The 12914-nt window shown below is 33.6% G+C and overlaps 2 pseudogenes; both read left to right on the plus strand.

Moving 5' to 3' along the window:
- The first annotated feature begins 4196 nt into the window (after positions 1-4196).
- On the plus strand, positions 4197-5611 carry LOC107006002 (annotated as a pseudogene).
- A 1028-nt stretch (positions 5612-6639) lies between these two features.
- Positions 6640-12805, plus strand: LOC107006959 (annotated as a pseudogene).
- Positions 12806-12914: the final 109 nt, after the last annotated feature.

Raw genomic sequence — 12914 nt, forward strand, 5'->3', positions numbered from 1 at the left:
AGGGACGGAAGGAGTGTTAAATATTAGGAATTTAATTATATAAGTAAATTATACTTAACAATTTTATTTATTATAAAATATTTAAATAGAGGGTAAAAAATTTAATCAACAATTTTAATGATGATTTCAATTGAATATAGATATATATAACATAGGCCATGGCAAACTCATGCCAAAAAAAATGAAAGTTTATTCATGCTTTTCATAACGTGATTTTAGCGTTCAATGCATGACTCCATTGAAGAAGGAAAGTCCCATTTTTTGCTCTCTTTTGTATAGAGAAATGAAAAATAATCAAACAGTTTTTAACAAAACAAAAAATGCAAATGTTCTTCTAACTTATTTGAAATCATGTTAGGGAGAGAGTCACTGTCACACCCCAACCCTAGGTGAGACAAACAAGTACCATATGAATACATGTTTTACAAGTGACCTATGATGAGAAAATAAACTACTGTGCAAATAGATTTAATAATGATAAGTTTTGTATACAATACATGTAGAATAGCTGAACCGATACATGTGACAAGTGAAACTATGAATGCACTATGAAAATATGCATAGTAAAGACTCGGAAAAGCCCCAAATCAAACTGGAGTTCATCAACAACCTTTGTGTATCATGTGGGAGAGATCTATTAGTTGAGTACATGTACCTTCAACATGAAATGCAGCGTCCCCAATAAGGGACGTCAGTACGAAAGTATGTACTGAATATGTAACTCATAATACAAGCATATGAAAAATGAGAGTTCAAGTGAAATCAAATACCAATAGATAAGGATTAGAGACCACATTTGCTTATACTTGTGGAATTGATGTTAAATTATTTTCTTTACTTTGATGTATGTTATAATCTTTATAAAGAACATGATACAATCAGCTGATCAGTAGTAGAAGAGGATGACTTATGCTAGGCATTTTAACCCCTGGGATGTTGTCCTCATAATTTCACAAATCGGGATCAGCCCATGCTAGTCTTTCTCCCCTGAACTGCCACCCTTCTATACAAATTGGGATATGCCCATGCAAGACATTTTGCCCTGAGCTGCCACCCTAATTATACAAATTGCCTCACTTAGATTCATTAATCTTTGAGATTGTAGTTTTGATGTTCACAATTCTTTTGAGATTGTTCTTTTGATAGATCATAACTCTTTTGAAATTGTTGTTTTGGTGGTCATAATCATTGTTGAGATTTGGAATTATGGACCAGTAGTAGAAGACATACAAATATGCACTTACGATAATGAAAATGACGTGGGAAGCAAATGTGACACCAATGTAATACTTAGGAGCTTATATGACTCACTAAGCATTTTGACATCTCAAATTGAAGCACATATCAAGTGAAGACATTTAACATTCAGCCAAGAGATTTGAACTCTATATGATATTCAAATACTCACTAACTAATATCAAATACAAGGTTTATATGAACATGGAATCAAATGAGAATGTGGACAGATTCAACTTAAGGACGAATACATATTCCAAGAATGTACAATATAAAATATACAATAGAGCAAGTAGGAATCTTGTGAGGTAACATTATAGTCTAACACAATAGGAGTAATACCCAATAAAGGAAACATATAAACATGTGAAAGATGACATATATGATGAAATAGACAATCAAAGTTGGCAAGACGTGGGAATCTTGTATATCCAACATATAAACATATGTATCGTGTGTAATCTAGTATCATTTTGATTTATATAAGGGGAACACGTGCCAAGGGCACTTTGACAATGAAAAAAATATAAACCTTGTATGTTAATACTTGGTAGAGTAAGCATGTACATTTAGTAATAAACTCATATTAGAGTACTCAGTTCAATGCTCTTGTAGTAGGAACTGCAACTATGGATCAGTCACTACCAAGGGCACGTCAAAGGCTTACTTTGTAATACAAGTGTTGGATTCATGCCAAAGAAATAGGAAATTGAATAGCCTTGCATACCTTGTTGCATAGAATTGGATATTACAATGAGTTAACCGTCTTCCTTTCAGATTATTTATCTACAAAGGAGTAAATAATAAAACTAGCGTTACTAGTTGATCTAAAAATTTGGGCTACTTGATAAGACCAAAACAGTAATTGGTGGCGTATTTATAATTGGTCCATCAAGAGTGTTCTTCCCATCCATTCTGCTCTAAAAATTTTATATACTATACAACCTTCTTATAAGATCCTTCGAAACTCCCTGGGTTTCATCACGTCTGGAAACAGTATTAAAGGAACGACATAAAGTAAGCTCATGTAACACTCAATTAAGTGGAGTATCACTACACTTTCAATGTTCTATCCTCTAACCAGTCCCCATGACTTCTCTGCACATATCCAGCCAGACCCCCTTATTTAATGATACGCAAAACAATACCTAAGCATCAAAATGTTGAAGTAACAATATAAGCTCACGGCTTCCGATTAGCACCCTGTGAGTTCCAACTAACATTACATTTGAGATGATCAAAATGAGATCATAATCAAAATTAAAGGGTACTCCACTCCATGGTTGTCCCAACAAGCACATCTGTCCTGAACTTTTACCAGGTGTGTTCACCAACCACACAACATATAGAAACAACACTCCTCAGTTCATTAATACATACAAACTTTCACAAACAACGCAAAAACAAAAGAGGGATGAAAATTTTTATAGCTTACCTTGCTGGAACGAAACCTCACCAGCTAAGACTTGGATTCTTTAAGGTTTAGGTTGTCCTCTCCCCCTTAGTTTGATGTTAGATCAGATCATTAACTTGAATTTGTTAAGATGGGAGATGTTATAACAATTTGTACTTTAAAAACACCTACTTCCATCATATTTTAATGGTGAAGTTGTAGACCAAGATTCTTGGAGCTTCTATGGCTTTCCTTTGAAGTAATTTTCTGGAGAATAAGTGGTAAAGAAGATGTGATAATCTTGAGTGCTTTACAGGTAGCTTCTGGACGTTTTCACTACATAAAATGGAGAAATAATATGGTCCTTTACTTCAATCAAGTTGGTGAATCACCTCCTTAATTTCTGACACAAGTTTTTAAGTAGGTGCATCACCTACTTACTCTTTTTACCAAATGCAGTTCACTTATTCTAGTAGGTGCATCACCTACTTGACTCTTTTAACTTAAATTCAGTCCACTAATTCTAAGTAGGTGCATCACCTACTTGCCCCTTTTAACTTAAAATGCATTCCACTAATTGTAAGTAGATGTATCACCTACTTGTCACCTACTAGCATAGTTTAGTCAAGCAAGCACCTCACTTAATTTACACAATTTTCCCAATCTTAGTTTCTTTACAAGACCGTAGCACTAATACACGCTTGACCACTTTGACTTTTACATTGAATACCACCTTTTACTATCTCCAGTTCGAATTGTTTTTGAGTTCACTTAGTCGTATATGTGTTGGAAGGCACATGTATTACAACTTTAAACCTATTCTATTGTCACAAGTCGCATAGGAAATTGAGTTCATAGCTATATCAAAAGGCAATTTACAAGTGTCATACAAAAAGAACTAGTACACGTAGAATATGGGGTGTTACTGTTTTACCAGTGATACAACCACCAGCTCAAGAGGGAAACTTAACGATCAATATTTACTTATTTGACTTCTACTTCGTTGACTTTGATTTGGATAATCGCAGAATATTGATAAGTTATAGAAGGTTGTGAAAGAGGATAATTATTATGGAGCTCAACAAATGTACAAGTCTACTAGTGCCACGTAACACGGTCATCATTCAATGGAAATTGATTACGTGGTCATTATAATAATAATGTCTATATTTATTTTAATATATGCGTCTGCTGAGAGATAATCCGATGCCTTGAATGTTCTTCAGTCTGGTGCTTGTTTGCAATTAAACAAGGTCCAGGTTAATGTTATGTTCTAATTTTCTTTTTCTCTTGTATGGTAAATTCAGAGGCGAAGCACGAATTTAATGGAGACTGTGTATAGTGGTCTTAAGGGTAGGAGATTTTGAATTGTCATAGATGATATTTGGAGTACTGAGGCATGGGACCAAATGCAAAGAATATTTCCAAATTATGACAAAATAAGCCGAATTCTATTAACCACTCGACATAAATAAGTTGCTAATTATATCAGTTGCCCTGATTTTCCGCCTCATAGTAAGTCTTTCCTAACTTTAGAAGATAGTTGGAATCTATTCATTGAAAAATTATTCTTTCTTTAAGCTACAGTTACTTGCCCCAATATTTGACGTCTTGTTTTCTGTACGTTGGAGGCTTTCCGGAAGACATGGAGATTGACATTTCCAAGTTGATTAATTAGGTTATGGATTGCTGAGCAATTCTTAAGGGAAAGAAGAAGTAAAAGGTTAGAAGTTGTCACAGAGGAGTATCTCGAAGAGTTAATTGATAGAAATCTAATTTTTGCTGGTAAACAAAGGGCTGATGGAAAGATGAGAACTTGCAAAATTCACGATCTTCTTCGCCAACTATTCCTAAGAGAAGATCATACTGAAAATGTAGTGCATTTCATGAATGAGAATGTTCCCATGTCCTTAGAAGTCATATATAATCAATGGAGAGTGATCGTTACATCTAAAAGTCAACATCCGCAAGTTTATCCAACAAAGCATTGCAGTGGTATTACAAGTATAACCTGCACCTTTATTACAACAGAAGATAATTATTTCTGAAGTCATAGCATTAGTATTACAAGTTCCACTGTTTCGCAGTTCAAGTTGCTTAAGGTGTTGGACGTACTATCAGTCTCGAAAGATTTCGGTTGTGTAATACCTCAACTTGTACATTTGAGATATGTTGCTGCAAATATTGAGAATGCTCTTTCACTAGCCAAATTGAGAAATCTAGAGACTATAATTCTTGGAAGCCTTGAACCGGCGACTCTGAAGCACCCACTGGATATCTGGAGAATGACAGAGATAAGACATTTGGATATTAGATATCCACTATATATATGTAATCCCCTTTTGGTAGAAAATCATATGACACTATATATATCTGATCCTCTTGAATTTAAACAACCTTTGTTTCTCAAAAACTTGCAAACACTTCATCTCCATGACTCTACTTTTGTTTTCGGAATCATAAGAAGAACTCCCAATCTAAAAAACCTTAAGATTTTAGATACTTCTGGCCATCCTTAATGGCATGATATTCCTTATTCTCTTATTCTTCTAGAGGAGCTGGAGACGCTACACATCAAGCTGTATTTCCTAAGGAACAAAGTTGAAACCATTGACCTGATGATTTCCTCTGGGGATAATTTCCCTCCTAATCTCAAGAAATTGACATTAAAATTTACTAGATTACCATGGGATGCTATAAATTTGTTGGAAAATTTACTGAACCTTGAGGTGCTCAAAACAATACTGCATTCAACAGTACTGATTGGAAACTAGACAAAGATATTGTGTTTCGCAAATTACCTATGGGTTGGATGTATTGGAAGAGATTCCTGAGAATATTGGAGAAATAATGACACTAAAATTGATCCAAATACACCGTTATGGAATGGAAAATGGCTCTGGCGTAGAGAATAGTGCAAAAAAATTTCAAGAAGAGCAAGAAAGCTTGGGAAATTATGAGCTTCAAGTTCAAATTACTTAGGTCTATTAAAATTTTCATCTTTGAGTATCATCTGAAATAAATAAACTTCATATCCTGATTCATTAACGTTGAGTCATTATGGAGCAAAGTGCTAATGTAGAATTCTTTCATTTGATTTTAATGCAGAAACTTGCGCTTCCAGATAGAATTTTGAATCTTTGATCCTAAAAGGTGTTCTGGAGAGTTTATGCTTGATTTTTTCTTCTTATTCATAATAAGAGTTGTATTGAACATTTTGGATACTTGATTTGAACTATTTGGTTAGAGTGTTATGCGGAATCTGAGATAATACGAGAAAATATAAACGCGAAAAACAAGACAACAGAATTACGTGGTTCACCAATAAATTGGCTACGTCCACGGGGAATAGGGGGAGCAGTTTTATTATGGAGAGGCAAGAACAGAATACAGAATAGGGTTTGCCATAGCTTCNGTTATGGCTGACTCAATTGTATAGGTATGTAAAATACAAGATTTTCAATCCTAGCAAGAATTGATTAAGGGAGGGTCATCACTATTTTTATGTATGGATATATAACTAAATACCAATTTTCCAGTTCTAGCAGCTAGAACTAGAATATTGATATATTACATGAAGGTATTTAAATTGTTCAAAGTGAGTCGTTGTGGACTCATTCACGGCTAAAATAAATGACAGTTTAAATGAGCCGTCAATATAATGTAAGTTGTTTGTCATAGAAAGTCTTGTGATTTGGAGCCAAAAGAGTCATTTTGAAGCGAAAATGCTAAAAGGGACAACAAATTTGGCAATTAACCAACATAGACAAACCACTTGTTGGAAAATAGTGGTGGCCTCCTTCTAGATCCGTCTTTCAATGGTTGGAAACTTTATTGGGAGTTAAAACTGTATGTGAAGTCAAAATAGGATAAACAAATAGATCTAAGTGGTCTATTACTCCATTTTGGTATCGGAAAAGAAAAGGTGTAACGTGACCTATAAATTACTCTCATTAGTATGTACATTATATTATACAACAAAGATATTGCACATTCAATTCTTAATTCCAATGGCGGGATTATCGTGGAAGCAGTGACGGACCCAAAATTTCGTTCAAGTGGGTTGAAGTTACAAATAATCATAGCGGTGGTCCATAATAATTATTAGCATTTTTTTCATTATATCCTAAATAAGTTATTTTATGGTGATATTCCTAACAAAAAAACATACTCTATTAATTTTTATCTACTTACAAGAAAATTTTCCACATATTTTCGATTTGACAAGCTACTTATTACTCTTCTAACAGTTCTAAAAATCATAAAAAGATAAAAATGCACTAATCTAACTTTCATGTATATCGAGTAAAAAGGAAAATAAATACATGGTTTTGCATATAACAAAAAATCAAACTAAGTATTACTCCCTCGTTTCATAAAAGTTGACAATCTTACCAAAATTAGTTGTCCGTCTTACTAAATCAAGAAAGCATTAATCAAAATTTTCATATATATTACACTTGTAATTAATTTTTTTTAAAGTATTCGCATTTATTAATAAACTTCGCAAGAAGTTTTCAAGAGGTGGATTGGTAAGATTATTTTCTTATTTATGAATTTTTTAATGTGCGTGTTAAAAGTAATATAATAAAATAAGATGGATTGGAGAGATTATATAAAAACTATAAACATATTGTCTAAATTATTACAATTTTAAATAATTCTCAAATACAAACATGAAAAGAAAACTTAAATAATAAATTTAGAATATTACTATTGTTGTTTCACTGAACTAGGGGTGGCAGGGGGACACGAATGTTCCGCCCCGGCCTGCGTCCCGACCCGCCCCGTTTCGAACCCGTCCCGTCCCCCAGGGTTTAGGGGGTTTAAGGGGTGGGGGATGAGGAGACCGGTCAGGGGACGGTTCACCCCTGCGTCCCGGTCGACCCGGCCCGGTTGAACCGGCCGGTTCGCGGGATCCCCTTTGTTTGTTTTTTTGTTTTTTTTTAATTTTAAAAATTTTTACCGTTTATATCCGTTGGGGAAACGGCTAGTGGGACCCCCAACGGATTTTTGCCCGTTTTTGTGTTCCCAAACACCCCCCTACCACCTCCCTACTTTTAAAACTTTATTTTAAACCCTCAAGTTATAATAATTACACTTTAACCCATTTTTAATATCATAAATACGCCTATCCCCTACTATTTCTTACAAAATCATCTATTCTCATTTCTCTCATCTATTTTCTATATCCTCTCAACTCTCAACTCTCAAGTGTCAATCTTAATTTCTATTCCATTTTAATTCTCATAATATTAGAATCCATATATTTCAATTTTAGATCGAAATTTTCATATTATACCAATAAACATAATTATATTATCTCATTTGTTATCAAGTATTGATTGGAGTTTCAAATTACAAGTTACAACAAACCACAAGCTTCAATAATCGGTTTAACGTCTGCTATTAACGCAGACGTTTGGTACATTCGTTTCATAACATTTATATTTTATTTTTCATCTTTACTGTTGTGTTATTATTATTTTTATATTACACTTTATATATAATTAAGTATGAGTTCTAGCAAAAAAAATAGCGGTAACGGAAAAGAGAAAGCACAAGATAATGAAGAAAGTAGACTTTTTAAATTATTTAATTTTGGTAAAAAAAAAATAGTAAAGAAAGAAAGAGTAGTAAAAGTGGTGATACTTCATCTAAATCAACGAGTAGAGTTAGATTTAACATAAATGATTCTACTTATGTTGATGATTCTCCTTATGATATTGATTCAAATGTTCAACTCGATCACGAAAGTTTAGAACGACGTTATGGTAATATTAATCCTAATGTTCATGAAAATTCAGGTGAAGAAGTAGAAGTTGATTTGGGAGAAGAGGAGTTAGAAGAAACACCTACTAGTCCGGTGACAGAAGTTCCAAATGAGACGATCAATTTACCGGAGCAAAATTTAGGACATCCACCCCTTATACCTCCCACAAGGGAGAAGATGAAGTATCAACGATCTAAAACTTCTATTTTGTGGCAATTTATGACTTTCGATAAAGAAAATAGTGTTGCTATTTGTAATAAGTGTAAGCAACCTTTTAAACATAAACAAGGTAAGGGTCAAGGTGGAACCGGGGGATTAAATAGACATTTGTTATCTTGTGTGCCGATTCAATATAAAGAAGCTAAAGCATTTGCCAATAGAAAAAAGGGAAATTCAATTAATGAATTAGATATTACCGGTAATGCATCGATAGGGGCTTCTAACATGGTTCAAGGAACATTAGATCCTTTTAACTCCGCTGGTCCAATAACACAACGTAAATATAATAAGGAATTAGATCGGGAAAATTTAGCTAAAATGGTTTCTGTTTGTGGTTTTCTTTATAGTTTTCCTTCAAATCCCGGTTTTATTGAATATATTCAACAAATTTATAATCCGGATTATAGAGGCTTTTCAAGAAATATTGTTAAATCTGATGTTTTTGAATTTCAAGGTAAACATTGTCAATTTCTTCGTTGTATATTTAGCATATTAGATAGTAGAGTGTCTATAACTTCAGACATGGGTCGTAGTTTTAATGGAAATGATTATTTAACTATTACTGCACATTGGATTGATCATAATTGGAATTTGCAAAAAACAATTATAAGTTATAAAGTATGTATAGAGAAAAAAACTGGTGCATATTTAGCTTCAAATATTTTAAGTGTTTTAGATTATTAAATGATTATAGATAAAATAATGTCTGTCGCATTAGATAATTCATCTAATAATACAAACGCTGCTAAAATGTTAAAAGTTAGATTATGTCCAATTAACAATAATGTTTTTCATGTTAGATGTGTTGCACATATATTAAATTTAGTTGTACAATATGGTATTTCATTATTTGATTGTGGTAGCATAAAAGTTGAATATGCTGTTACCTGGATTTTTCATACAAACAATGCTGCTAGAATTAGGGAATTTTATTAGCGTTGTTTACTATGTGAATTGTCACCTAGAAAAATTCCAAAACATATTAAAACAAGGTGGAATTCTATTTACGAAATGTTTTCGGTTGCTTACAAATACAGAAGACCCATACAAATGGTTTTTAATGCTCATAATGCTGACCCATTAGATAGAATCTGTGATGAAGATTGGGAAGAAACTAAAGAACTATTACAATTTTTAAGACTTTTTTATGATGCTACTACCATGTTTTCGAGAATTTATTATCCTACTATTTTATCAATATTAATCAATATTTGTGATTTTTCAATTCAGTTTTGTAAATATAAAAAATAGATAAATTTAGAGTTGCAATTGAAGGTATGATTGAAAATTTAAAAAATATTTTTTTTCTATTCCTCAAGTTTTATTAACGGCTACTTTACTTCATCCTGCTTATAAATTACAAGGTGTGCAAGGACTTGTTGACACTTTTTATGAAACTTAAGAAATTTTAGCGGAAGAAATTCCAAATTGTCAAACGTGTAAGTCTAGCATAAAAGTAGAAGTAAAATTGTTGTATGAAAAATATAGAACTACGGAAAATTTTCAAGGAGAAATTGGTCAAACTTCTAATGTTGAGATTGATCTGTCACTTCCAATTTCAACTTATATGCGAGGTTTTCTTGTTCTTAATTCTACTAACCGTGATGATTTTGAAGAATATCTTAATCAATCTTTGGAAGTATTGGAAATCAAAGATGGCAATGAAGATTTATTAGGATGGTGGAGTAGGCGAAGCGATGCATTTCCAACTTTGAGCAAAATGGTTCGTGATGTTCTAGCTATTCAAGCTTCATCAATTGCATCGGAGGCTGCTTTCAGTGCGGCAAGGGTTCAAATTGGTGATCATAGACATTCATTAGCGGAAGACAGTTTGAAACAACAGTTTTATTTAGAGACTGGTGCAATGCTAAAAGGAGGAATAACAATTTGCCAAAGTTAAGTAAAAAACAAGCAAGTTGGATCAAAACACAAATTGAATGCAGTGATGATGAATTAGATGCACAAGAATTACTAGCAAGTTTTCCAAGACCGGAGGATATCACCATCGATATGATGCGACAATTAGAATTAAATTTTAAAGGAGAAAACAGATATTTTTAGATTACATTCGAGAACGAAATGAAACAGAACCCTTCCTAGAAGGTGGTTGCGTAAAATTAGTTACTCATCTAATATCTGTAACAAATATTAGTTTTACGTATGAGAACTTATTGAAACAGAACCCTTCCTAGAAGGTGGCTGCGTAGATTAGTTACTCCACTAATATTTGTTAATTGTAACTTCTAAGTTCTATTGAATAAATTTGAAGGTTTTAACTTTTGTTCAAGTTTTTTTTATACAATTATTGTTTTGCATTTTAATTTTAATATATACAATTAAATATATACTAAAGTACTAAACTAATTTTAAAATACTTAATTTAAAGTTTACAATTTACATTACTTTAAAATATTTAAATTACAAATTTAAACTTCTCAATTTTGAAATTTAAAACTTTAAAGTTGAAACTTGAAATTTGAAACATGAATCTTGAAATTTGAAAATTGAAACTTTAAATTTGAAAATTTATTTTGATATTTGAAAATCAAAAATTAAATTTAAAATTTATTAGCTAAAGACGTGTAATTTCAATACAAATATATAAGTATTTAAAAAAAAATCCCCCGTCCCATCCCGTCCCGTCCTGTCCCGTCCCCCCAAATCCCATCCCATCCCGTATATATAGTGGGACGGGATGGGACCTATTTTTGTCCCCCCAATCCCGGTCCCCCCAATCCCGGTCCCGTGCCAAATCCCCTCTCCCCGTCACCCGTCCCGTCCCGTCCCCCTTCGTCCCGTCCCCCAGTCCCCTTCCCCGTCCCCTTGCCAGCCCTACACTGAACTAAAAGTCTACAACTAGAATAGTCTACATTTATTTGTTATTTTAAAAAGAAAAAGTGCTTGGAAAATATAAAATTAAAAAAAAAATGTTTTGCCTTGGCTGGGGGCTCGCACCTGGATTCACTGGGTGAAATTGAACCCATTCACCATTGAGCCGCGCTAGCCATTAAGTCAAATGTGGGTTCATTTTATTTATATACATTTACAAATAATTTATATATGTATAATACAAAATATTTCTATGAAGTGGGTCCAATTGAACCCACATGCACCTCTAGGGGTCCGCCCCTGCGTGGAAGAGAGGCATAACTCTTTGTGAAGGTGGATTTGGAGTCGTCTTGTTAGCTTCTACCTCAAATGCACTATTTTGTGGTGTTACTCTCCCCTCTCTCATTGCTCTCAAATCATGCGACCTTCTCATTCATTGAAAGAAGAAGTCGAAATCCTCATAATGTTCAAACATTCTCCTTACATTGTTCACTGTTTCGGAGCTAATATCTCTTTTGATGATAACGTCAATCTTTACAACTTATCGCTCGAGTATGCTTTCGAAGGAAGCCTTGCTGATCGTCTTCAGAACTGCAATTCACTATTAGAGTTTGAAGTTGAGAAACATAGGAAGAATATCCTCTTAGGGCTTAGTTGCATTCACAACAATGGAATTATTTACTGTGACATCAAGCCTGGCAATGTTCTCCTTGTGGGAATGGAAAAAACTGCCAAGATTACTGATTTCGGGCTCTCCGTGACCTTGGAACAGGGCATGAACCCAAAATAGGAAGTTAACAGGGAACAAAAAGATATATGGCACCGAAATTTGTGATTAACATCGAGTATAGCCCACAGGTTGATATTTGGGCTCTTGGATGTACTGTCTATGAGCTGATTACGGGAACACTGATGTGTGAAGATGTAGATGGTGATTATGTGTTAGACAAAATTGAGTTTGAGGAGCCAAAGTTTCAGAATTCAAAGTTTTCAAAAGAGGCTCAAGATTTTCTTGGAAAATGTCTTGTGAAGAATCCGAGCACGCGTTGGACTGCGGACAAACTCTTGAACCATACTTTTCTGCAAAATTCATCCAAAGTATCCAACACAGCAATAACAAGGATGAAGAAAATTGAGTCAATGTCCCTTATACCCAAACCAATCCAGAAGATAACACTCAAGATCGGCCGTCATAAATTCTCAAGGCAATTGCTAGATTCGAAGCCCTTTCTAGACAAACCAATCAAGAAGATAACATTCAAGATCGGCAATCATAAATTCCTGAGGCAATTTCCAGACCTTAAGGAGGTAGAGAATAAACTTGTGGAAGGGTACTGAGTACTGACAATAGATAGATAGATGCATATAAAATTATTAATTAATTTGTGTTGTATATATATACTAGTTCTTTACACGTGCTTTGCACGTTAGTCTCACGAATATATATATATATATATATATATA

Source organism: Solanum pennellii, chromosome 12, assembly GCF_001406875.1.
Source record: "Solanum pennellii chromosome 12, SPENNV200".
In the NCBI taxonomy this organism is placed as follows: domain Eukaryota; kingdom Viridiplantae; phylum Streptophyta; class Magnoliopsida; order Solanales; family Solanaceae; genus Solanum; species Solanum pennellii.